The 24,607-nt window shown below is 50.1% G+C and overlaps 1 protein-coding gene across 3 annotated transcripts in view; it reads right to left on the reverse strand.

The window, feature by feature from the left end:
- The window catches only part of LOC144783056 (uncharacterized), a 690,025-nt gene that overhangs the window by 73,451 nt on the left and 591,967 nt on the right, over positions 1 to 24,607 (reverse strand). The window lies entirely within an intron of this gene.

Genomic DNA, 24,607 nt, shown 5'->3' on the forward strand with positions numbered 1-24,607 from the left:
AGGGTGGGTGGGTGGGAGAATAGACGCAGGCAGGGTGGGTGGGTGGGTGGGAGAATAGACGCAGGCAGGGTGGGTGGGTGGGAGAATAGACGCAGGCAGGGTGGGTGGGTGGGAGAATAGACGCAGGCAGGGTGGGTGGGTGGGAGAATAGACGCAGGCAGGGTGGGTGGGTGGGAGAATAGACGCAGGGTGGGTGGGTGGGAGAATAGACGCAGGGTGGGTGGGTGGGAGAATAGACGCAGGCAGGGTGGGTGGGTGTCAGAATAGACGCAGGCAGGGTGGGTGGGTGGGAGAATGGACGCAGGCAGGGTGGGTGGAGGGGAGAATGGACGCAGGCAGGGTGGGTGGAGGGGAGAATGGACGCAGGCAGGGTGGGTGGAGGGGAGAATGGACGCAGGCAGGGTGGGTGGAGGGGAGAATGGACGCAGGCAGGGTGGGTGGGGGGGAGAATGGACGCAGGCAGGGTGGGGGGAGAATGTACGCAGGCAGGGTGGGTGGGGGAGAGAATGTACGCAGGCAGGGTGGGTGGGGGAGAGAATGGACGCAGGCAGGGTGGGTGGGGGAGAGAATGGACGCAGGCAGGGTCGGTGGGGGAGAGAATGGACGCAGGCAGGGTGGGTGGGGGGAGAATGGACGCAGGCAGGGTGGGTGGGGGGAGAATGGACGCAGGCAGGGTGGGGGGAGAATGGACGCAGGCAGGGTGGGTGGGGGGGAGAATGGACAGGCAGGGTGGGTGGGCATTGGAGAATGGACGCAGGCAGGGTGGGTGGGGGGGAGAATGGACGCAGGCAGGGTGGGTGGGGGGGAGAATGGACGCAGGCAGGGTGGGTGGGGGGGAGAATGGACGCAGGCAGGGTGGGTGGGGGGGGAGAATGGACGCAGGCAGGGTGGGTGGGGGGGGAGAATGGACGCAGGCAGGGTGGGTGGGGGGGGGAGAATGGACGCAGGCAGGGTGGGTGGGGGGGGAGAATGGACGCAGGCAGGGTGGGTGGGGGGGAGAATGGACGCAGGCAGGGTGGGTGGGGGGGAGAATGGACGCAGGCAGGGTGGGTGGGGGGTAGAATGGACGCAGGCAGGTGAGGGGGGATATGGACGCTGACAGGGCAAGTGAGAGGGGGGATAATGGAGGCAAACAGGGCTGGTAAGAGGGGGGCATAATGGGTGCAGAGTGCAGGAGGAGGGGGCATAATGGATGCAGACATTGCAGGAGGAGGGGGAATAACAGACGCAGACGGGGCGGGAGGAGGGGAGAATAACGGACACAGACGGGCGAGTGGGAGGGGGAATAGGAAACAGGGATGGCGGAAGGGGAATGGGAAGCAAGGACAGGGCGGGCGGGAGGGGAATAGGGAAGCAAGGACAGGGCGGGCGGGAGGGGAATAGGGAAGCAAGGACAGGGCGGGCGGGAGGGGAATAGGGAAGCAAGGACAGGGCGGGCGGGAGGGGAATAGGGAAGCAAGGACAGGGCGGGCGGGAGGGGAATAGGGAAGCAAGGACAGGGCGGGCGGGAGGGGAATAGGAAACAAGGACAGGGCGGGCGGGAGGGGAATAGGAAACAAGGACAGGGCGGGCGGGAGGGAGGGGAATAGGAAACAAGGACAGGGCGGGAGGGAGGGGAATAGGAAACAAGGACAGGGCGGGCGGGAGGGGAATAGGAAACAAGGACAGGGCGGGTGGGCGGGGAATAGGAAACAAGGACAGGGCGGGTGGGCTGGGAATAGGAAACAAGGACAGGGCGGGTGGGCGGGGAATAGGAAACAAGGACAGGGCGGGTGGGCGGGGAATAGGAAACAAGGATAGGGCGGGCGGGGAATAGGAAACAAGGACAGGGCGGGAGGGGAATAGGAAACAAGGACAGGGCGGTTGGTAGGGAAATAGGAAGCTAGGGCGGGTGGTAGGGAAATAGGAAGCTAGGGCGGGTGGGAGAGAAATAGGCAACAAGGACAGGGCGGGTGGGAGGGAAATAGGCAACAAGGACAGGGCGGGTGGGAGGGAAATAGGCAACAAGGACAGGGCGGGTGGGAGGGAAATAGGCAACAAGGACAGGGCGGGTGGGAGGGAAATAGGCAACAAGGACAGGGCGGGTGGGAGGGAAATAGGCAACAAGGACAGGGCGGGTGGGAGGGAAATAGGCAACAAGGATAGGGCGGGTGGGAGGGAAATAGGCAACAAGGATAGGGCGGGTGGGAGGGAAATAGGCAACAAGGACAGGGCGGGCGGGAGAGAAATAGGCAACAAGGACAGGGCGGGCGGGAGAGAAATAGGCAACAAGGACAGGGCGGGTGGGAGGGGATTAGGCAACAAGGACAGGGCGGGCGGGAGGGGATTAGGCAACAAGGACAGGGCGGGCGGGAGGGGATTAGGAAACAAGGACAGGGCGGACGGGAGGGGAATAGGAAACAAGGACAGGGCGGGCGGGAGGGGAATAGGAAACAAGGACAGGGCGGGCGGGAGGGGAATAGGAAACAAGGACCGGGCGGGAGGGGAATAGAAAACAAGGACCGGGCGGGCGGGAGGGGAATAGGAAACAAGGACAGGGCGGGCGGGAGGGGAATAGGAAACAAGGACAGGGCGGGCGGGAGGGGAATAGGAAACAAGGACAGGGCGGGCGGGAGGGGAATAGAAAACACGGACAGGGCGGGCGGCAGGGGAATAGAAAACACGGACGGGTGGGCGGGAGGGGAAAAGGAAATACGGACGGGTGGGAGGGGAATAGGAAACACGGACGGGTGGGAGGGAGGGGAATAGGAAACACGGATGGGTGGGAGGGAGGGGAATAGGAAACACGGATGGGTGGGAGGGAGGGGAATAGGAAACAAGGACAGGGCGGGAGGGGAATAGGAAACAAGGACAGGGCGGGCGGGAGGGGAATAGGAAGCAAGGACAGGGCGGGCAGGAGGGAAATAGGAAGCAAGGACAGGGCGGGCGGGAGGGAAATAGGAAGCAAGGACAGGGCGGGCGGGAGGGAAATAGGAAGCAAGGACAGGGCGGGCGGGAGGGAAATAGGAAGCAAGGACAGGGCGGGCGGGAGGGAAATAGGAAGCAAGGACATGGAGGGAAATAGGAAGCAAGGACAGGGCGGGCGGGAGGGAAATAGGAAGCAAGGACAGGGCGGGCGGGAGGGGAATAGGAAGCAAGGACAGGGCGGGCGGGAGGGGAATAGGAAACACGGACGGGCGGGAGGGAGGGGAATGGGAAACACGGACGGGCGGGAGCGGAATAGGGAACACAGAAGGGTGGGCGGGAGGGGAATAGGGAACACAGAAGGGTGCGCGGGAGGGGAATAGGGAACACAGAAGGGTGGGCGGGAGGGGAATAGGGAACACAGAAGGGTGGGCGGGAGGGGAATAGGGAACACAGAAGGGTGGGCGGGAGGGGAATAGGGAACACAGAAGGGTGGGCGGGAGGGGAATAGGAAACACGGGTGGGCGGGAGGGGAATAGGAAACACGGGTGGGCGGGAGGGGAATAGGAAACACGGACGGGCGGGAGGGGAATAGGAAACACGGACGGGTGGGCGGGAGGGGAATAGGAAACACGGACGGGTGGGCGGGAGGGGAATAGGAAACACGGGTGGGCGGGAGAGGAATAGGAAACACGGGTGGGCGGGAGGGGAATAGGAAACACGGGTGGGCGGGAGGGGAATAGGGAACACGGACGGAATAGGGAACACGGACGGGTGGGCGGGAGGGGAATAGGGAACACGGACGGGTGGGCGGGAGGGGAATAGGGAACACGGACGGGTGGGCGGGGGGGAATAGGGATCACGGACGGGTGGGTGGGGGGGAATAGGGAACACGGACGGGTGGGCGGGAGGGAAATAGGAAACACGGACGGGTGGGCGGGAGGGAGGGAGGGAGGGGAATAGGAAACCCGGACGGGTGGGAGGGAGGGGAATAGGAAACACGGACGGGTGGGTGGGAGGGGAATAGGAAACACGGACGGGTGGGTGGGAGGGGAATAGGAAACACGGACGGGTGGGCAGGAGGGGAATAGGAAACACAGACGGGCGGGCGGGAGGGGAATAGGAAAAACGGAGGGGTGGGCGGGAAGGGAATAGGAAAAACGGACGGGTGGGCGGGAGGGGAATAGGAAGCAAAGGCGGGTGGGAGGGGAATAGGCGGGCGGGAGGAGAATAGGAAACAAACGGGGCGGGCAGGAGGGGAATAGGAAACAAATGGGGCAGGCGGGAGGGGAATAGGAAACAAACGGGGCGGGAGGGGAATAGGAAACAAACGGGGCGGACGGGAGTGGAATAGGAAACAAACGGGCAGGCGGGAGGGGAATAGGAAACAAACTGGGCGGGCGGGAGTGGAATAGGAAACAAACAGGGCGGGAGGGGAATAGGAAACACAAACGGGGCGGGCTGGAGGCGAATAAGAAACACAGATGGGGCGGGCGGGAGGGGAATAAGAAACAGATGGGAGGGGAATAGGAAACAGATGGGGTAGGCGGGAGGGGAATAGGAAACAAACGGGGCGGACGGGAGTGGAATAGGAAACAAACGGGGCAGGCGGGAGGGGAATAGGAAACAAACTGGGCGGGAGGGTAATAAGAAACACAGACGGGGCGGGCGGGAGGGGTATAGGAATAAGATGGGGCGGGAGGGGAATAGGAAACAGATGGGGCGAGCGGGGAGGAATAGGAAACAGGCGGGGCAGGTAGGAGGAGAATAGGAAATGCAGATGGGCGGGAGAATAGGAAACACAGAAGGGGAGGTGGGAGGGGAATTGGAAACAGACATGAATAGAAAACTGACAGGGCGGGTGGGAGGGGAATAGGAAACAGACAGTGTGGGTGGGAGGGGATAGGAAACAGACAGGGCGGGTGGGAGGGGGATAGGAAACAGACAGGGCGGGTGGGAGGGGAATAGGAAACAGGGCGGGTGGGAGGGGAATAGGAAACAGACAGGGAGGGTGGGAGGGGAATAGGAAACAGACAGGGCGGGTGGGAGGGGAATAGGAAACAGACAGGGCGGGTGGGAGGGGAATAGGAAACAGACAGGGCGGGTGGGAGGGGAATAGGAAACAGACAGGGCGGGTGGGAGGGGAATAGGAAACAGACAGGGCGGGTGGGAGGGAGAGAAATAAGAAACAGACAGGGCGGGCGCCCTAGGAAACAGACAGGGCGGGTGGAAGGGGAATAGGAAACAGACAGGGCGGGTGGGAGGGGAATAGGAAACAGACAGGGCGGGTGGGAGGGGTTTAGGAAACAGACAGGGTGGGTGGGAGGGGAATAGGAAACAGACAGGGTGGGTGGGAGGGGAATAGGAAACAAGGACCGGGCGGGCGGGAGGGAAATAGGAAGCAAGGACAGGGAGGGAAATAGGAAGCAAGGACAGGGCGGGAGGGAGGGAAATAGGAAGCAAGGACAGGGCGGGAGGGAGGGAAATAGGAAGCAAGGACAGGGCGGGAGGGAGGGAAATAGGAAGCAAGGACAGGGCGGGCGGGAGGGGAATAGGAAACACGGACGGGTGGGCGGGAGGGGAATAGGGAACACAGAAGGGTGGGCGGGAGGGGAATAGGGAACACAGAAGGGTGGGCGGGAGGGGAATAGGGAACACAGAAGGGTGGGCGGGAGGGGAATAGGGAACACAGAAGGGTGGGCGCGAGGGGAATAGGGAACACAGAAGGGTGGGCGCGAGGGGAATAGGGAACACAGAAGGGTGGGCGGGAGGGGAATAGGAAACACGGGTGGGCGGGAGGGGAATAGGAAACACGGGTGGGCGGGAGGGGAATAGGAAACACGGACGGGTGGGCGGGAGGGGAATAGGAAACACGGACGGGTGGGCGGGAGGGGAATAGGAAACACGGACGGGTGGGCGGGAGGGGAATAGGAAACACGGATGGGTGGGCGGGAGGGGAATAGGAAACACGGATGGGTGGGCGGGAGGGGAATAGGAAACACGGACGGGTGGGCGGGAGGGGAATAGGAAACACGGATGGGTGGGCGGGAGGGGAATAGGAAACACGGACGGGTGGGCGGGAGGGGAATAGGAAACACGGACGGGTGGGCGGGAGGGGAATAGGAAACACGGGTGGGCGGGAGGGGAATAGGAAACACGGGTGGGCGGGAGGGGAATAGGAAACACGGGTGGGCGGGAGGGGAATAGGAAACACGGGTGGGCGGGAGGGGAATAGGGAACACGGACGGAATAGGAAACACGGACGGGTGGGCGGGAGGGGAATAGGAAACACGGACGGGTGGGCGGGAGGGGAATAGGGAACACGGACGGGTGGGCGGGAGGGGAATAGGGAACACGGACGGGTGGGCGGGAGGGGAATAGGGAACACGGACGGGTGGGCGGGAGGGGAATAGGGAACACGGACGGGTGGGCGGGGGGGAATAGGGAACACGGACGGGTGGGCGGGGGGGAATAGGGAACACGGACGGGTGGGCGGGGGGGAATAGGGAACACGGACGGGTGGGCGGGGGGGAATAGGGAACACGGACGGGTGGGCGGGAGGGGAATAGGGAACACGGACGGGTGGGCGGGAGGGGAATAGGGAACACGGACGGGTGGGCGGGAGGGGAATAGGGAACACAGACGGGTGGGCGGGAGGGGAATAGGAAACACGGAAGGGTGGGCGGGAGGGGAATAGGAAACACGGAAGGGTGGGCGGGAGGGGAATAGGAAACACGGAAGGGTGGGCGGGAGGGGAATAGGAAACACGGAAGGGTGGGCGGGAGGGGAATAGGAAACACGGAAGGGTGGGCGGGAGGGGAATAGGAAACACGGAAGGGTGGGCGGGAGGGGAATAGGAAACACGGAAGGGTGGGCGGGAGGGGAATAGGAAACACGGAAGGGTGGGCGGGAGGGGAATAGGAAACACGGAAGGGTGGGCGGGAGGGGAATAGGAAACACGGAAGGGTGGGCGGGAGGGGAATAGGAAACACAGACGGGTGGGCGGGAGGGGAATAGGAAACACAGACGGGTGGGCGGGAGGGGAATAGGAAACACGGACGGGTGGGCGGGAGGGGAATAGGAAACACGGACGGGTGGGCGGGAGGGGAATAGGAAACACGGACGGGTGGGTGGGAGGGGAATAGGAAACACGGACGGGTGGGTGGGAGGGGAATAGGAAACACGGACGGGTGGGTGGGAGGGGAATAGGAAACACGGACGGGTGGGCAGGAGGGGAATAGGAAACACAGACGGGTGGGCGGGAGGGGAATAGGAAACACAGACGGGTGGGCGGGAGGGGAATAGGAAACAGACGGGTGGGCGGGAGGGGAATAGGAAACACGGACGGGTGGGCGGGAGGGGAATAGGAAACAGACGGGTGGGCGGGAGGGGAATAGGAAACACGGACGGGTGGGTGGGAGGGGAATAGGAAACACGGACGGGTGGGTGGGAGGGGAATAGGAAACACGGACGGGTGGGCGGGAGGGGAATAGGAAACACGGACGGGTGGGCGGGAAGGGAATAGGAAAAACGGACGGGTGGGCGGGAGGGGAATAGGAAAAACGGACGGGTGGGCGGGAGGGGAATAGGAAAAACGGACTGGTGGGCGGGAGGGGAATAGGAAGCAAAGGCGGGTGGGAGGGGAATAGGCGGGCGGGAGGAGAATAGGAAACAAACGGTGCGGGCAGGAGGGGAATAGGAAACAAATGGGGCAGGCGGGAGGGGAATAGGAAACAAACGGGGCGGGAGGGGAATAGGAAACAAACAGGGCGGGAGGGGAATAGGAAACAAACGGGCAGGCGGGAGGGGAATAGGAAACAAACTGGGCGGGCGGGAGTGGAATAGGAAACAAACAGGGCGGGAGGGGAATAGGAAACACAAACGGGGCGGGCTGGAGGCGAATAAGAAACACAGATGGGGCGGGCGGGAGGGGAATAAGAAACAGATGGGAGGGGAATAGGAAACAGATGGGGTAGGCGGGAGGGGAATAGGGAACACAGACGGGTGGGCGGGAGGGGAATAGGGAACACAGACGGGTGGGCGGGAGGGGAATAGGAAACACAGACGGGTGGGCGGGAGGGGAATAGGGAACGGAAGGGTGGGCGGGAGGGGAATAGGGAACACGGAAGGGTGGGCGGGAGGGGAATAGGGAACACGGAAGGGTGGGCGGGAGGGGAATAGGAAACACGGAAGGGTGGGCGGGAGGGGAATAGGAAACACGGAAGGGTGGGCGGGAGTGGAATAGGAAACACGGAAGGGTGGGCGGGAGGGGAATAGGAAACACGGAAGGGTGGGCGGGAGGGGAATAGGAAACACGGAAGGGTGGGTGGGAGGGGAATAGGAAACAAGGAAGGGTGGGCGGGAGAGGAATAGAAAACACGGAAGGGTGGGCGGGAGGGGAATAGGAAACACGGAAGGGTGGGCGGGAGGGGAATAGGAAACACGGAAGGGTGGGCGGGAGGGGAATAGGAAACACGGAAGGGTGGGCGGGAGGGGAATAGGAAACACGGAAGGGTGGGCGGGAGGGGAATAGTAAACACAGACGGGTGGTTGGGAGGCGAATAGGAAACACAGACGGGTGGGTGGGAGGGGAATAGGAAACACGGACGGGTGGGTGGGAGGGGAATAGGAAACACGGACGGGTGGGTGGGAGGGGAATAGGAAACACGGACGGGTGGGCAGGAGGGGAATAGGAAACAGACGGGTGGGCGGGAGGGGAATAGGAAACAGACGGGTGGGCGGGAGGGGAATAGGAAACAGACGGGTGGGCGGGAGGGGAATAGGAAACAGACGGGTGGGCGGGAGGGGAATAGGAAACAGATGGGTGGGCGGGAGGGGAATAGGAAACACGGACGGGTGGGCGGGAGGGGAATAGGAAACATGGACGGGTGGGCGGGAAGGGAATAGGAAACACGGACGGGTGGGCGGGAGGGGAATAGGAAACACGGACGGGTGGGCGGGAAGGGAATAGGAAAAACGGACGGGTGGGCGGGAGGGGAATAGGAAGCAAAGGCGGGTGGGAGGGGAATAGGCGGGCGGGAGGAGAATAGGAAACAAAATGGGCGGGCAGGAGGGGAATAGGAAACAAATGGGGCAGGCGGGAGGGGAATAGGAAACAAACGGGGCGGGCGGGAGTGGAATAGGAAACACAAACGGGGCGGGCTGGAGGCGAATAAGAAACACAGATGGGGCGGGCGGGAGGGGAATAAGAAACAGATGGGAGGGGAATAGGAAACAGATGGGGTAGGCGGGAGGGGAATAGGAAACAAACGGGGCGGACGGGAGTGGAATAGGAAACAAATGGGGCAGGCGGGAGGGGAATAGGAAACAAACTGGGCGGGCGGGAGGGTAATAAGAAACACAGACGGGTGGGAGGGGAATAGAAAACAGACAGGGCGGGTGGGAGGGGGATAGGAAACTGACAGGGCGGGTGGGAGGGGAATAGGAAACAGACAGGGCGAGTGGGAGGGGAATAGGAAACAGACAGGGCGGGTGGGAGGGGAATAGGAAACAGACAGGGCGGGTGGGAGGGGAATAGGAAACAGACAGGGCGGGTGGGAGGGGAATAGGAAACAGACAGGGCGGGTGGGAGGGGAATAGGAAACAGACAGGGCGGGTGGGAGGGGAATAGGAAACAGACCGGCGGGTGGGAGGGAGAGAAATAAGAAACAGACAGAGAAATAGGAAACAGACAGGGCGGGTGGGAGGGAAATAGGAAAGAGACAGGGCGGGTGGGAGGGGAATAGTTAACAGACAGGGCGGGTGGGAGGGGAATAGGAAACAGACAGGGCGGGTGGGAGGGGAATAGGAAACAGACAGGGTGGGTGGGAGGGGAATAGGAAACAGACAGGGTGGGTGGGAGGGGAATAGGAAACAGACAGGGTGGGTGGGAGGGGAATAGGAAACAGACAGGGTGGGTGGGAGGGGAATAGGAAACAGACACGGTGGGTGGGAGGGGAATACGAAACAGACAGGGTGGGTGGGTTGGGATGAAGCAACATGGTGGGAATGGGAGTGGAGGAAGCAATACAGCAGGGGGTTGAAGGGAAATAAGCAACATGGCTCAATAAGCAATATGGCTCAAGATGCAACAGATGGGGAAGTAGGAGGGGATGAAGCAACTTGGTTAAAGGAGGAACACAGCTGGGGATTTGAGTGGAAGAAGCAACACGATCAGGGTGGAAGGAAAAAAGCAACAAAGTGGGGGGTTGGAAGCGGAAGAAGCAAAATGGCTGGGGGTCGGAGGGGAAGAAGCAACACAGCTAAGGGGTTAGGAGGGGAAGAAGCAAGAAAAAAAATTGTTCCTCAATCACAACGCCAGGAGTGGAAGGGCTCTAATCAATATGAAACAGTCAGTACATGAACCTGCTGAAGGAAAAGGAAGCGAAGTTGGTTCTTGCTGGCAGCACATTAGAGTAACAATGAAGCCCACAAATGGTAAACAACGGGCGGGTTCAAAGCACCTTGTACAACACAGTACCTCGCTAAAGCATGCACTGAGACAGGAGAGACCCTAAAAACAACATGGAAGATGGAACGGAGATATGAAAGAACTGATACCCAGTGGTCATATTGCTTTTGCCAATTTGAAGACAGCCACAAATGTTAATTTTGGCTGGTCCAACTGCAATTCATTCACATAGTATGTTTACACTCCAGTCAGTATGGCATGATACGGACTAACTACAGATACAAATTGCTGGCAACGCAGCACACAAGATGCTGACTTTATGCATCTGGCCTAGTTGGGTCCTCAGATATACACTTTATTGAAGGAAAGAACAACCACATATGGAGAAATGACAATCTAAACTAGATTTTAACACCTTGGTGGAATTTATTGGACATTTGAAGGAGGTCTCTAAATACTGCAAATGCATTGCTTTAGCACTCCTGGGATAGCATGGGGATGCCATGTCCTAGATAAATAGATAGTGGACTGTCAGATATGTTGCCATGTTAACAAGTATGTGTTTCCTTACTTCCTGGCACTGCCCATCTCAGCGATATTTGGGTCCCACTAAGAGTTTTTGGTTAGGAGATGCCATAGCTGCGATGTTAAGAACATGATAAATATGGTATTTACAAATTCAATTTATGTTTGTATAGAACATCGCTTACACATGACCTGCAGACGCTTAATATATATAAAACACGTAAAGAAAGCGCTGATTGCAGATCTAGTTGGTGAATTGTACTTGATGTGTGTTTGTAAAGACTTGATGTACCGCCTCTTTAAGGTGAAAATAAATGTTTAAAAAAGTCTGCGTTTAATTACATGAATAGGATACATATACACATATATTGTTTTTGGTAATGGATAGCGTAAATGTGAGAGTTAGGGGTAAAAAAATACTTGAACTGAAGTCAAATAAATTGTCTAATTAGATGCAAAAAGGGACATTCATCATAGCTTAGGATGAGGAATAAGGTGCAGTTAAGTTTATCAACACAATTAGAGCAATGGTACACTTTTTATTTAAAAATAGAACTAATTATAAGCTAACTGGATAGGACTGGTCATGGGTAGGATTAGGTATTAGTGATAAAGTAATGCTCAAAACAATGAGAATGTGCCGGGGGAATGGTAATTTTAATGCGAATATAGACGAAAGACGGTAAAAGTTTAGGCCATGGCAGGGAGATGTAGGAATATGCATCTGTTCGCGAGTTTAACACCTCAATTCTAAGGCACAGAATCACATTTGCAAAGCTTCACAAACCCACCAATAGACTTTTTCCACTGCAGAAATTCCACCACCATGATTTAAATTCTGTATTTGCAAATTTCTTTACAGCTTAAATGTATTCTTGCTCCTGGGTGGCCCAGCCTCCAAAAATACTTGCATATTTACAAGAATGGGTGTTCACACTGCCATAGCAGGTGTTTTTTTTAAGATCCTAGTCACCTGCCAATGTATTCCGCACCTTGCCCAAAAATAGTAAGGGTGCAAGCAAGGCATCACCCCCTGGAAAAACGTTTTTAATCGAGAACAACATTTAAAACTGCTAATTTACATTTATGTTGCAGAATGTTTCGCGAGCTGGCCAATACCGGTGCACGCTTTTAGACATGAGAGTACTCATGGGGGGAAAAACCTATTAACTTTTCTGGTTTTCCCACATTACTAAACAAATTCTTTGAAAATTATTAAAAAGTCATATTTCCTCGTTCCCTAAAGGACCTGGACCCCCCAGGATGTCTCTGGCCCACCTCCATAAATCCCACAAATCAATGATTTAATATCAAGCGTTGTGGGTGAAAAGAGGCCATGTTTCACCAATAAACAGGACAGTACATATCTTAGCATAATTGAACTGCAATATGAAATCGACATTAAAAAACTATTAAAATAATATTTACAAGCAAGTTCTTCTTTGCATCATAATCCAAATAATACGAAATGGCAGAATCGAATTATTATACAGAAGACATGTTAACTATCACTCCAGCACCAACGGGCCTCTGGCTCACACCCCCTAAATGAGAAGCATGCCGGTGCAACCCGCCATCATCCTTGAGAGGTGAGCCCCTGCCACCTGCTCCTTGTCCGCAACCCTAGGGGCCCACCCCTACCGCACCAGACTGCTCCAATGGGGAGCTCATTGGGTATAACCAGAGGCAGCAGCCCCATGCCATAGATTGTATCCTGGCGCCCTCGCCCCCAGCCAGTGTACACATTGTCAATGGGGTGAGCTTACCGTCTCTCCCCCTCAGTGCTGGCCTAGGGAGTATGCAGGAGGACTCCCCTTAATGATATAAGTCAATCTATGTGGCCTCAAGGGCGACAAGGGCCAACCGGACCTTTGCCCTCCCCACCACAAAACAATTTCTGAACGAATGACCAAATGCGATCAATCCATAATTCCGTGCCAATGTCCAACAAGTGCACGCCATCGCGATGGAACATGTGATCACCCCATAGCTACTTGTGTGGTATGTGACACAGGCGGCCTTAACCAGCACACAGCTTAGCCAATTCTGCATTCAGGTGCCTCATTGAAACGTTCAAGGCCCTTGACCGCACCTCAGGTCCCCATTTGCGCCGAAGGATCATGTAAGACCATGCAATCCGAGCCCAGGAAAGGATTCGCCCCAACCAAGCAAATTCTGACAGGAAAGCTTCTCTGACAGCCCGGCGGCCCAGCTCTACCATGTCGTTCCCACCTAAGTGCAGGATAATTAGGTCCAGGGACTGGAGTCCCTCGTGCGCCTTCATCTCTTTCACCAACTGTCATAACTGCCCGATTTGAAGGCCCCCAACTCCCCACCAATAGAACAACATCCCGTCCAAACACGCCAGTTTCGACTTACGCCGCTGTTGCAAACGTTAAGCGGCCCGCCGCACAAACGAGTATCCCAACACCAATACTACTGTAAAAAGAAGAGGCAAATATAAGAATGGCAACGCACGACTCCTTGTGAGCACAACTTACAACTCCGAACGCACATAGCGCTTGAAACATGAAGAGGACCACCGACCCACACGCTTCACCTCATCAACAGAGAGGCCTGCCCCCGCTGCTAAGGTTGCCACCCCAATCCTAAATGAGTGGACAGACTAGCCAGCGAGGTCCACACCCAAGCTTCACACGGTGCTCCTGAAAACTGCTGTGAACTGATATTTCAAGAGGCACTCCCTGTTTTCTTGGATGAACAGGGAGCAAGCCAACCGTTGTGGGCGAACGGCCAAATAAGCCCCCATTTGTGCTACTGAGCACACTACAGCTCCTGTGGCAAACCTAAGCCGAATCGTGGTCCCCTTCCCAAAGGGTCCCTTTTTGATCTACACAATGTGATGGAAAGCCCTCCCTGCACCAGTTTAACATCCTGCAATTGTAAACCAGCTGCAGTATCCAACTTTGAAGTCCCCACTAATTTGCCCACTCTGAAGGCCCCATAGAATGCCAGCGTGAGAGCTGCAGCAAACAAGGTTGCCTCATAATTTGATGTGCACACCAACTGAAGGGCCTTTAATATTTCCCCCAGGGTCCTCAGACTGAGGGGCCTTCTGCAATCCTTTGCACCCTCTAACCTAGCCCAACCTGCCAAGGCCTTTCTGACTAAGAATGAATTACCTGCATCCTGCACCCCTTTTAGTTTAGCATAAAAAACAATTGTTGCCAAGTGAGCTCTCGCATATGATACTGGTCTGCCCTGTACCCTCAATGCCTTAAAAACACTACATATGGCTTCGGATGAGAATAAGCCTAAAATCCCCTGCTGCTGCAAAAAGATCCTGTAAGCCTTAAAGTGGGTGTTTGTATGCCCTCCAGGTGCGCTCGCTCAGCGAGGCCCCCACGAGACCCACTAGGACGGGGCTCCAATCTTCCACAGAGATCTCGGGAACACTGTCATCTGGTCCGCTGCATGTGTATTCGAACTTCCGGAACTCCTGCCTGATTAGAAACACCTGGTATATGCGCAGCTCTAAATACTACATTCAACTTCAAACACAACAAAACCAGATGTTTCAAAAGTCTGGTCTGGCTACAGGACGCACCCTGCCGGTTAATGGCTTCTACCACAGACATGTCTGACCAAAAGACTACTGACTTGCCACAGAATTCATCAGACCAAACTGTGACCACCACCACAATAGGGAAAATTTCCAAGAAAGCAATGTTTCTCGTCAGCTCACTTGCTTACCATGCCTCTGGCCAATCGCACCAGCACTAGTGAGGTCCCAAAATTGCTCCAAAGCCGATACTACCCGCACCATCAGTGAAGTGTCCCAAGGCCTCACTGGTGACAGGCAGTGTTGGCCAGACCACTGTCCCATTAAGTCCTGCAGAGACTCACTTTAGGCCCCGCCAGAACACATTCAATCGCCTGCGAGAAAGCCTGCACCTTGTCCAATGGCAGCCTACACTCGCCCGCGTCGATCTCAATCCCTAAGAATGCCATGCACATGGCCAGGCCCACTGTCTTTCCTAGTGCTAAAGGTACACCAAATTCCTCGAACATTGACACTATTTCTTCCAAAGCCCGCCCACAGACTCCCGAAGCAGCTGGGCCCTTCACCATGAAGTCATCTAGGTAATGCACAATATCAGAGTGACCTGTTCTAAATGTGAACAACCAATACAACATAGAGATGAAAAGCTTAAAGTACTTGCAAGATATTGCGCATCCCATCGGCATACATTTGTCATGAAAATATTGACCGTCAAATTGGATACTCAGCAGATGATAATCATCCGGGTGTACTGGTAGGAGCCTGTAAGCTGACTCAATGTCTGTCTTTGCCATGAAGGCGTTTGGGCCAAGATTGTGTAATTTTTCTAATGCTGCATCAAATGAGAATGGGTCACAGAGCAAAGAGCCGGGTTGATGGCATCATTGACTGAGGCTCCCTTAGGTGAGGATAAATTATGTATCATTTGGAACTGGCTAGGCTCTTTCTTAGTCACAACCCCTAGTGGTGAGCAAACTGTCATGCCATGGCGCAGTCCTGAAAGGGCCCGCTATCCTACCTAGCACACCTTCCTTTTCCAATTTTTTAGCTACAACAGTGGAATGTGTCCATGGAGACAGGAGGTTCTCACAATGCAAAACTGGAGGGACACCTTGAGCTCATATGTGAAAGCCTATTGAGAAACCTTTGTAACACAATTGGGCTCCATTCTTATTGGGATACTGGTTCGGCCAAAACACCAATTTCTCGATCGCTACCGGAGGGGCAGAGTCCTACTGGAATGATTTCTTGGGGTTCCTACCTTTATCTTTGGATTTCTTGATACATTTGAATTCAGGGTGGGAAGTGTGGCAGCAGAAAAAACAGGCATGTTTAAATTTACACAATCCAGTTTTTTTGCAAAAGAATGGCTTTCATTCTACTTAGAGTATCAATTTGTATAGATGAGATGTTCTGTGAAGGCCAAAGTGGTGACTCCCTGACTAACTTGGTTTTTGGAAACAATACTTGCATACAGCAAGTGACCCTGGATGAAACAGTTACTGAATATGGTATTCCTGGCAAAATGCCACAGCAGCTATGATCGTTCAACATGAGGTAACTTCCATTTGAAAGTTGTCTAAAAATTGGATCAATCACCGCAGCTGGCGAACCTTGCAGGATAAGTTGTTAGAGGAACCATCTCAGGCCCCGTGTAAGTTTATACCCTGACAAAGGAGAGAACCGCTTAGTGCGTTTTCAAAGTTTGAACTGCTAAGAAACACTTTACACACCCCACTCCAACATCTGTGTGTATGGTAATTCCCAGGATGTCTTGATGTATTCTTTACCCAACCTTTCATATGTGTTTGCTAGTATGTGTTTTAGGCAATATTGAAAATGGAAAATTGTAACAGGCAGAGTCATTGTTCCATGTATAATCCATTCAGTAGCTGGTTTTTCTGCTACCGTAAATGGCAGTCTTTCCAGTTTTTCAATGCTCAGCATCGTATAGTCTGCTCCTTTCTGTGCCAGTTTGATCTGTTTATCAGTGAGATTGAATTCTGAAAACAGTGACGTAGTATTGATAAAACACCAAGGCACATAGCCTGAATGAAGGTTTTTGCAACGTCCAGCCCAGTAGCATGATAGAACGTAGTTGCTACTGACCATGTTACAGCATGACCAAGTCCTGTTCCATGATGTCTATGGCAGAAGACACTATGCTGTCCAATGAATATATCCTGGACGACAGTCGTTAACCCATTGTCAACCACAGAGAATTTTCTCTAAATTAATACAATCATTTTCTTGTATTCTTTCTGCAGTCTCTGAGTAATCTTCCATGCTTCATTATAAGCAGCATAGACCGGCATATATAAATCGTTTTTGACACGGTTTTCTTGGTCCTAGCAAGGATTCCCTAAGATCAGCGCCATCTTTAAGTAAAGATAAGTGTTGCTTCACATCCTTAAGTGTAGATCTTTGTAGCCAATCAAGGCAGAGCTTCCCTACACTGTATGTTGTTACTATTCCAGGATGCTGTCTTTGAACATATCTTGGGTCTGGCCTATTGAATGTGAAACCCTGTGTTTTGTTCAGGAATCTATCTTGACAGTTGTTTGTGTCTGTGGGCCAGATTAACTGTTTAGCGGATAGATGCACAGCTATTTAATTGAAAAAGTTGAAATGAGGATCAAAAGTCTCTTGTAGTTTTATAGGTGCTCACCAAGGTGGCGTCGAGGGCCCAACGACGTCAGGCTAGATACTGAAACGTGAGGCCAGAGAATCTCTGGTCTCATCCCTTAGTTGGCACACAAACTGTTGTCCCTCCTTGAAAACAAGAAAGTGACTTCCATTCAATGTTCATTATAGTTCATATTTATTCCATATTAAAGTTCTCTTTTTGTTTTTTTTCAAAACTCATTGATGGTTTTAAACAATCATTTGCAGCGTTAATCTTTTAAGCACTGTCTTTCAAGGCGTGTCCAATGCATTTCGGGCATTTTTGCTATGCCCTTCATCAGGGAATTGACACTAAAAACAACAATATACATATGTATTAGAATCGTAGTAAATGATATGTCAAGCATCATGTAAAATCAAACTTTTTACAAAACATATTGGTAAGTGATTAAAGGAGAAGATAAAGCAAACGAACGATAAACCATCTTATAACATTACGTGTCCAAAAACATTCTAATGGCTACCTATATACATAGAGGTTTGGAAAACGACGTCTCACTTACGTGCTTCTTGTAAGCAGTTATGTGAAAAATCTAAAGGAAAAGTACATGAAACGGTGTTACACTCCGTGGTATGAAAAACCACATTCTACTGGGTGCAGTGTATTGAGATGGTGAAAACTAACCTGAGCGGATACGTCAATGTGCTTAGGTCCGATGTTTGTTTCCTGCAAAACGCCGGCGGGAAACCTTCGTTTGCCGCGCTTCTTAAATTCAAATGGGGGAGTATCACAGGTGTGCTCGCGGTCTCATGAACAGAGTAAACAGACTAAACTTAACAGTTTAAGCTGTTCGTATCGGGGTTTTCGGTTAGAAGCTTCAAACCATTGTGTTTAACATTACCAAAAAAACATGGTAATGTAGTGTATAAAATGCTAACGAAATGTAATGTGAGTTTCAAAAAAAGTTAAAAAAGTAATAAAAGAAATTTGGGCCATGTAAATCTAAACCCAACATGGGATCGAACCCAGGTCTGTGAGGATGTAAGCGCAAACAACTAACCAGATGGCTACGTTAAACGGTGTTAAGATATGCTGTTTTTAGGCAGTGTCAACATGCTAATGAACGGGAATACACACAATAACATCACAAACAGGTATTTAGAGCAATTAAATCATAAGTAACAGGAAAATTCAATTCTTTCGTTGAGACCCATAGGCTTCTGGGTCGATAATTTGTGGATCCAATAGTTCTCTCTCCGGAGCAGAAATTTGTTATTGTCTCTTCCTTCTTGTTTTGTGACTGTCTCAAGAATGATAAACTTGATTTGAGATACATTATGTTGAGCTTCAACGAAATGCGATGATAGAGCTGACTTGGAATTTTTGAGTCTGATATTGGACTTATGTTCCGTGAGTCGAACCTTCATGCGGCGCTCGGTTTTCCCAACGTATAACTTCCCACATGGGCATTTGATTCCGTATATTAAGTTACTGGAGTCACAGGTGGCATTAACATGTAGTTTGATGGAGTTGCCATATCTCGGATGTTGGATTGAATTACCTTTAATAATATTATTGCAATTGCCGCAATTTAAACAGGGTCTAGTTCCATGGAATGAAATGCTCTCTTTAGGTTTAAGTTGTACCATTTCACCTAAATTTCTGGCCCTGGTATAGGCAAATATTGGTGATTGGTTAAAAGAGTTCCCAAAGTCAGGTTCTAAGTTCAGGATTGACCAGTGTTTCATAATACTTTGTTTGAATTTCCTGCTAGAAGTCGAGTATTTAGAGACTACCACCGTCCGTGTTTGTTCAGGTTTGTTGGTTGGTGTTAATAACTTGTCTCTATCAGTCTCCACAATCCTCTTTTTCGTATCTTCTATTAAAGATTTGGGATAACCTCTGTTGGTGAACTTTTTGGACATTTCATTAAGTCTCACTGTCAAGGTAGTTGAATCTGACGAAATTCTTTTAACTCTCGCCATCTGAGAGTACGGTAAGTTCCGTATCAGGTTAGGTTCATGGAAGCTGGAATGTAATAACATATTATTCCTGTCTGTGGGCTTCACGTACAGATCAGTGACGAAGCCTTGTGGAGTTGCACTAACTTTCACATCAAGAAAGTTAACCGAGGTATCTGAGATCTCCCAGGTTAATTGAAGTCGTTGATCAATGGTATTGAATTTGTTAAGTTGCATTCTTAGCGACTCTTCAGTGTCAGTCCAGACGATGAAATAATCATCGATGTATCGAGTTATCATTTTGAGGTGTTTAGTCCAATCACTATTATTGAGAATGTGTTGTGTTTCATACCATTGCATAAAAATATTCGCATACACAGGGGCTGCTGAATTGCCCATTGCCATCCCTGTAAGTTGTTGGTACCATTCATCTTTCACTCTAAAATAGCTGTGGTACAAGGTGAAGTACATCAGTTCCATAAGGAACAGTTGAAAGTCTTGATCTAGATCGGTCTTCAAGAGAGCTGCTTCTATTGCTTCAATCCCCATGTCGTGTGGGATGCTGGTATACAGACTGCAGACGTCTGCCGTACATAATATCAACTTCTCAGTTGGATCCACTGGTAATTTACGTAATTTGAGTAAAAAGTCGGTTGTGTCCTTGATATATGTTTGCATTTTTTGTACTGAGGGTTGTAAGTATTTATCAATCAGTTGTCCTATGGGTTGATGCAAGCTGCCTATAGTAGAGACTATGGGTCTCATGGGTGGGTTTTTCAAATCCTTGTGTATCTTGGGTAGCATTCTTAAGGATGGACTTTTGGGGTTGACGGTCGTGAGAAAGTTTTTAGTTCTTTCTGTGATTGTACCATGTCGCGATGCTCGTTCAATGATGTTCCTCAAGGTAGTTGAATATTCCATGGTGGGGTTACAAATTAGTTTGCTGTAAGTATTCAGATCGCTGACGTGTTCCATTACTTTGGCATCATACATGTTAGTGTTCATAATAACGATTGCTCCCCCCTTGTCTGCTTTAGTGCAGATGATTTGATCATTCTCTGCAAGTTTTTTCAAAGTATCAAGGTCTTTTTGTGTAATATTTCTGGATTTTGGTTTGATGTGTTTGAGTTTATTAAGATCTTGTTTAACTAAATTCTCAAATAAATCCAATGTCTTGTGGCTCATTGGTGCTTGGAATGAGCTTTGTGGACGTAAGCCCAACAGTTGATCTTTATCTTGTAATGGACGTTCAGGTACAACGTTGTCGAAGAAATGTCTGAGTCTCAGTTTTCGCATGAGCTTGAAGAAGCTCACTTCAAGTTCCAGATGGTCCGTGGAAGTTGTGGGTACGAATGACGTACCTTTCTGTAATAATTCCAATTCATAAATGTTAAGATTTTGGTCGCTAATGTTGATGACAAGTTGTTCTGAGGTTAAGTCTTTTTGGGTTTCTTCTCCTTTTCCTTGGTTGTGGCAGTCGTGCTGCGAGTATTTGGAGGATCCCTTTCCTTCTCTTTTTCCTTTTCTCTTCCCTCGCCGGGGTCTCCTCTTTGAGATTGGCCCTGTTCTAAAAAAGGGCTACTGTCGGGAGTCTTGCTGGTAGTGGGTTCCACTGTGGAGGTTTGCTCCTGTGGTGTGCGTGTTGGTTGTTGCTTTCGTGACTTTTGACTGGATTCACTCTCGGTGGATGAAGTGTCAGTATTCGAGTTGTGAGGACGATTTCTGCGTTTTTGAGCATAGATGTCAGCCCACGAATAGACCTCTCCCAGTCTGTAATCCAAGGTGTCCCGCTTGAACTTACGTATTTTACGTTCATTGATCTCTCTAGAATGGCGGTCTAATTGCGTTTTGATATCCTCTAAGGTCGTTTTGAGATCATCTTCAGACATCAGTGTGGAAAGTTCTGTGGACACTTCCTGAATTTCCACCGACAATTCCTCCAATATTGTGGACAGTTCTTGGATGATAAGGAGAATTAAATCTAAAGAACACTTGTTCAAGATCTCATACCAGCGTTCTTGAAATTTTTTTGAGTGCTTGCATAGAGATGGTTTTAATGCTATTCTTAGGCCACGAGGTATGCGCTGGTTCCTGTGATATTTAATAAGTGTACTGGCATGAAGTTGTTGATTTGTACGCCTCTTGGATAGGTAAAGTAATTGTTTGATATTTTGCTCTTTTGACCGACTTGGAGTTTCTTGTGTGAGTTCCTCCCTGATTAAAGAATAGATCTGATCCACGTCTTTAGCTTCAAACGCGAATGTGGAGGCTCTGGCCTCAGTACTTTTCGAAATGTCTTCATAGTTACTCATGATGTATTTTATACGAATCTATTGAAAAAGTGCGTGCTACCCATCCAGTGGACACTGTAGAGGATACTAACTGTTTAGCGGATAGATGCACAGCTATTTAATTGAAAAAGTTGAAATGAGGATCAAAAGTCTCTTGTAGTTTTATAGGTGCTCACCAAGGTGGCGTCGAGGGCCCAACGACGTCAGGCTAGATACTGAAACGTGAGGCCAGAGAATCTCTGGTCTCATCCCTTAGTTGGCACACAAACTGTTGTCCCTCCTTGAAAACAAGAAAGTGACTTCCATTCAATGTTCATTATAGTTCATATTTATTCCATATTAAAGTTCTCTTTTTGTTTTTTTTCAAAACTCATTGATGGTTTTAAACAATCATTTGCAGCGTTAATCTTTTAAGCACTGTCTTTCAAGGCGTGTCCAATGCATTTCGGGCATTTTTGCTATGCCCTTCATCAGGGAATTGACACTAAAAACAACAATATACATATGTATTAGAATCGTAGTAAATGATATGTCAAGCATCATGTAAAATCAAACTTTTTACAAAACATATTGGTAAGTGATTAAAGGAGAAGATAAAGCAAACGAACGATAAACCATCTTATAACATTACGTGTCCAAAAACATTCTAATGGCTACCTATATACATAGAGGTTTGGAAAACGACGTCTCACTTACGTGCTTCTTGTAAGCAGTTATGTGAAAAATCTAAAGGAAAAGTACATGAAACGGTGTTACACTCCGTGGTATGAAAAACCACATTCTACTGGGTGCAGTGTATTGAGATGGTGAAAACTAACCTGAGCGGATACGTCAATGTGCTTAGGTCCGATGTTTGTTTCCTGCAAAACGCCGGCGGGAAACCTTCGTTTGCCGCGCTTCTTAAATTCAAATGGGGGAGTATCACAGGTGTGCTCGCGGTCTCATGAACAGAGTAAACAGACTAAACTTAACAGTTTAAGCTGTTCGTATCGGGGTTTTCGGTTAGAAGCTTCAAACCATTGTGTTTAACATTACCAAAAAAACATGGTAATGTAGTGTATAAAATGCTAACGAAATGTAATGTGAGTTTCAAAAAAAGTTAAAAAAGTAATAAAAGAAATTTGGGCCATGTAAATCTAAACCCAACATGGGATCGAACCCAGGTCTGTGAGGATGTAAGCGCAAACAACTAACCAGATGGCTACGTTAAACGGTGTTAAGATATGCTGTTTTTAGGCAGTGTCAACATGCTAATGAACGGGAATACACACAATAACATCACAAACAGGTATTTAGAGCAATTAAATCATAAGTAACAGGAAAATTCAATTCTTTCGTTGAGACCCATAGGCTTCTGGGTCGATAATTTGTGGATCCAATAGTTCTCTCTCCGGAGCAGAAATTTGTTATTGTCTCTTCCTTCTTGTTTTGTGACTGTCTCAAGAATGATAAACTTGATTTGAGATACATTATGTTGAGCTTCAACGAAATGCGATGATAGAGCTGACTTGGAATTTTTGAGTCTGATATTGGACTTATGTTCCGTGAGTCGAACCTTCATGCGGCGCTCGGTTTTCCCAACGTATAACTTCCCACATGGGCATTTGATTCCGTATATTAAGTTACTGGAGTCACAGGTGGCATTAACATGTAGTTTGATGGAGTTGCCATATCTCGGATGTTGGATTGAATTACCTTTAATAATATTATTGCAATTGCCGCAATTTAAACAGGGTCTAGTTCCATGGAATGAAATGCTCTCTTTAGGTTTAAGTTGTACCATTTCACCTAAATTTCTGGCCCTGGTATAGGCAAATATTGGTGATTGGTTAAAAGAGTTCCCAAAGTCAGGTTCTAAGTTCAGGATTGACCAGTGTTTCATAATACTTTGTTTGAATTTCCTGCTAGAAGTCGAGTATTTAGAGACTACCACCGTCCGTGTTTGTTCAGGTTTGTTGGTTGGTGTTAATAACTTGTCTCTATCAGTCTCCACAATCCTCTTTTTCGTATCTTCTATTAAAGATTTGGGATAACCTCTGTTGGTGAACTTTTTGGACATTTCATTAAGTCTCACTGTCAAGGTAGTTGAATCTGACGAAATTCTTTTAACTCTCGCCATCTGAGAGTACGGTAAGTTCCGTATCAGGTTAGGTTCATGGAAGCTGGAATGTAATAACATATTATTCCTGTCTGTGGGCATTTATGAATTGGAATTATTACAGAAAGGTACGTCATTCGTACCCACAACTTCCACGGACCATCTGGAACTTGAAGTGAGCTTCTTCAAGCTCATGCGAAAACTGAGACTCAGACATTTCTTCGACAACGTTGTACCTGAACGTCCATTACAAGATAAAGATCAACTGTTGGGCTTACGTCCACAAAGCTCATTCCAAGCACCAATGAGCCACAAGACATTGGATTTATTTGAGAATTTAGTTAAACAAGATCTTAATAAACTCAAACACATCAAACCAAAATCCAGAAATATTACACAAAAAGACCTTGATACTTTGAAAAAACTTGCAGAGAATGATCAAATCATCTGCACTAAAGCAGACAAGGGGGGAGCAATCGTTATTATGAACACTAACATGTATGATGCCAAAGTAATGGAACACGTCAGCGATCTGAATACTTACAGCAAACTAATTTGTAACCCCACCATGGAATATTCAACTACCTTGAGGAACATCATTGAACGAGCATCGCGACATGGTACAATCACAGAAAGAACTAAAAACTTTCTCACGACCGTCAACCCCAAAAGTCCATCCTTAAGAATGCTACCCAAGATACACAAGGATTTGAAAAACCCACCCATGAGACCCATAGTCTCTACTATAGGCAGCTTGCATCAACCCATAGGACAACTGATTGATAAATACTTACAACCCTCAGTACAAAAAATGCAAACATATATCAAGGACACAACCGACTTTTTACTCAAATTACGTAAATTACCAGTGGATCCAACTGAGAAGTTGATATTATGTACGGCAGACGTCTGCAGTCTGTATACCAGCATCCCACACGACATGGGGATTGAAGCAATAGAAGCAGCTCTCTTGAAGACCGATCTAGATCAAGACTTTCAACTGTTCCTTATGGAACTGATGTACTTCACCTTGTACCACAGCTATTTTAGAGTGAAAGATGAATGGTACCAACAACTTACAGGGATGGCAATGGGCAATTCAGCAGCCCCTGTGTATGCGAATATTTTTATGCAATGGTATGAAACACAACACATTCTCAATAATAGTGATTGGACTAAACACCTCAAAATGATAACTCGATACATCGATGATTATTTCATCGTCTGGACTGACACTGAAGAGTCGCTAAGAATGCAACTTAACAAAT

This window comes from Lissotriton helveticus, chromosome 9 (assembly GCF_964261635.1).
Source record: "Lissotriton helveticus chromosome 9, aLisHel1.1, whole genome shotgun sequence".
NCBI classification, from domain to species: Eukaryota; Metazoa; Chordata; class Amphibia; order Caudata; family Salamandridae; genus Lissotriton; species Lissotriton helveticus.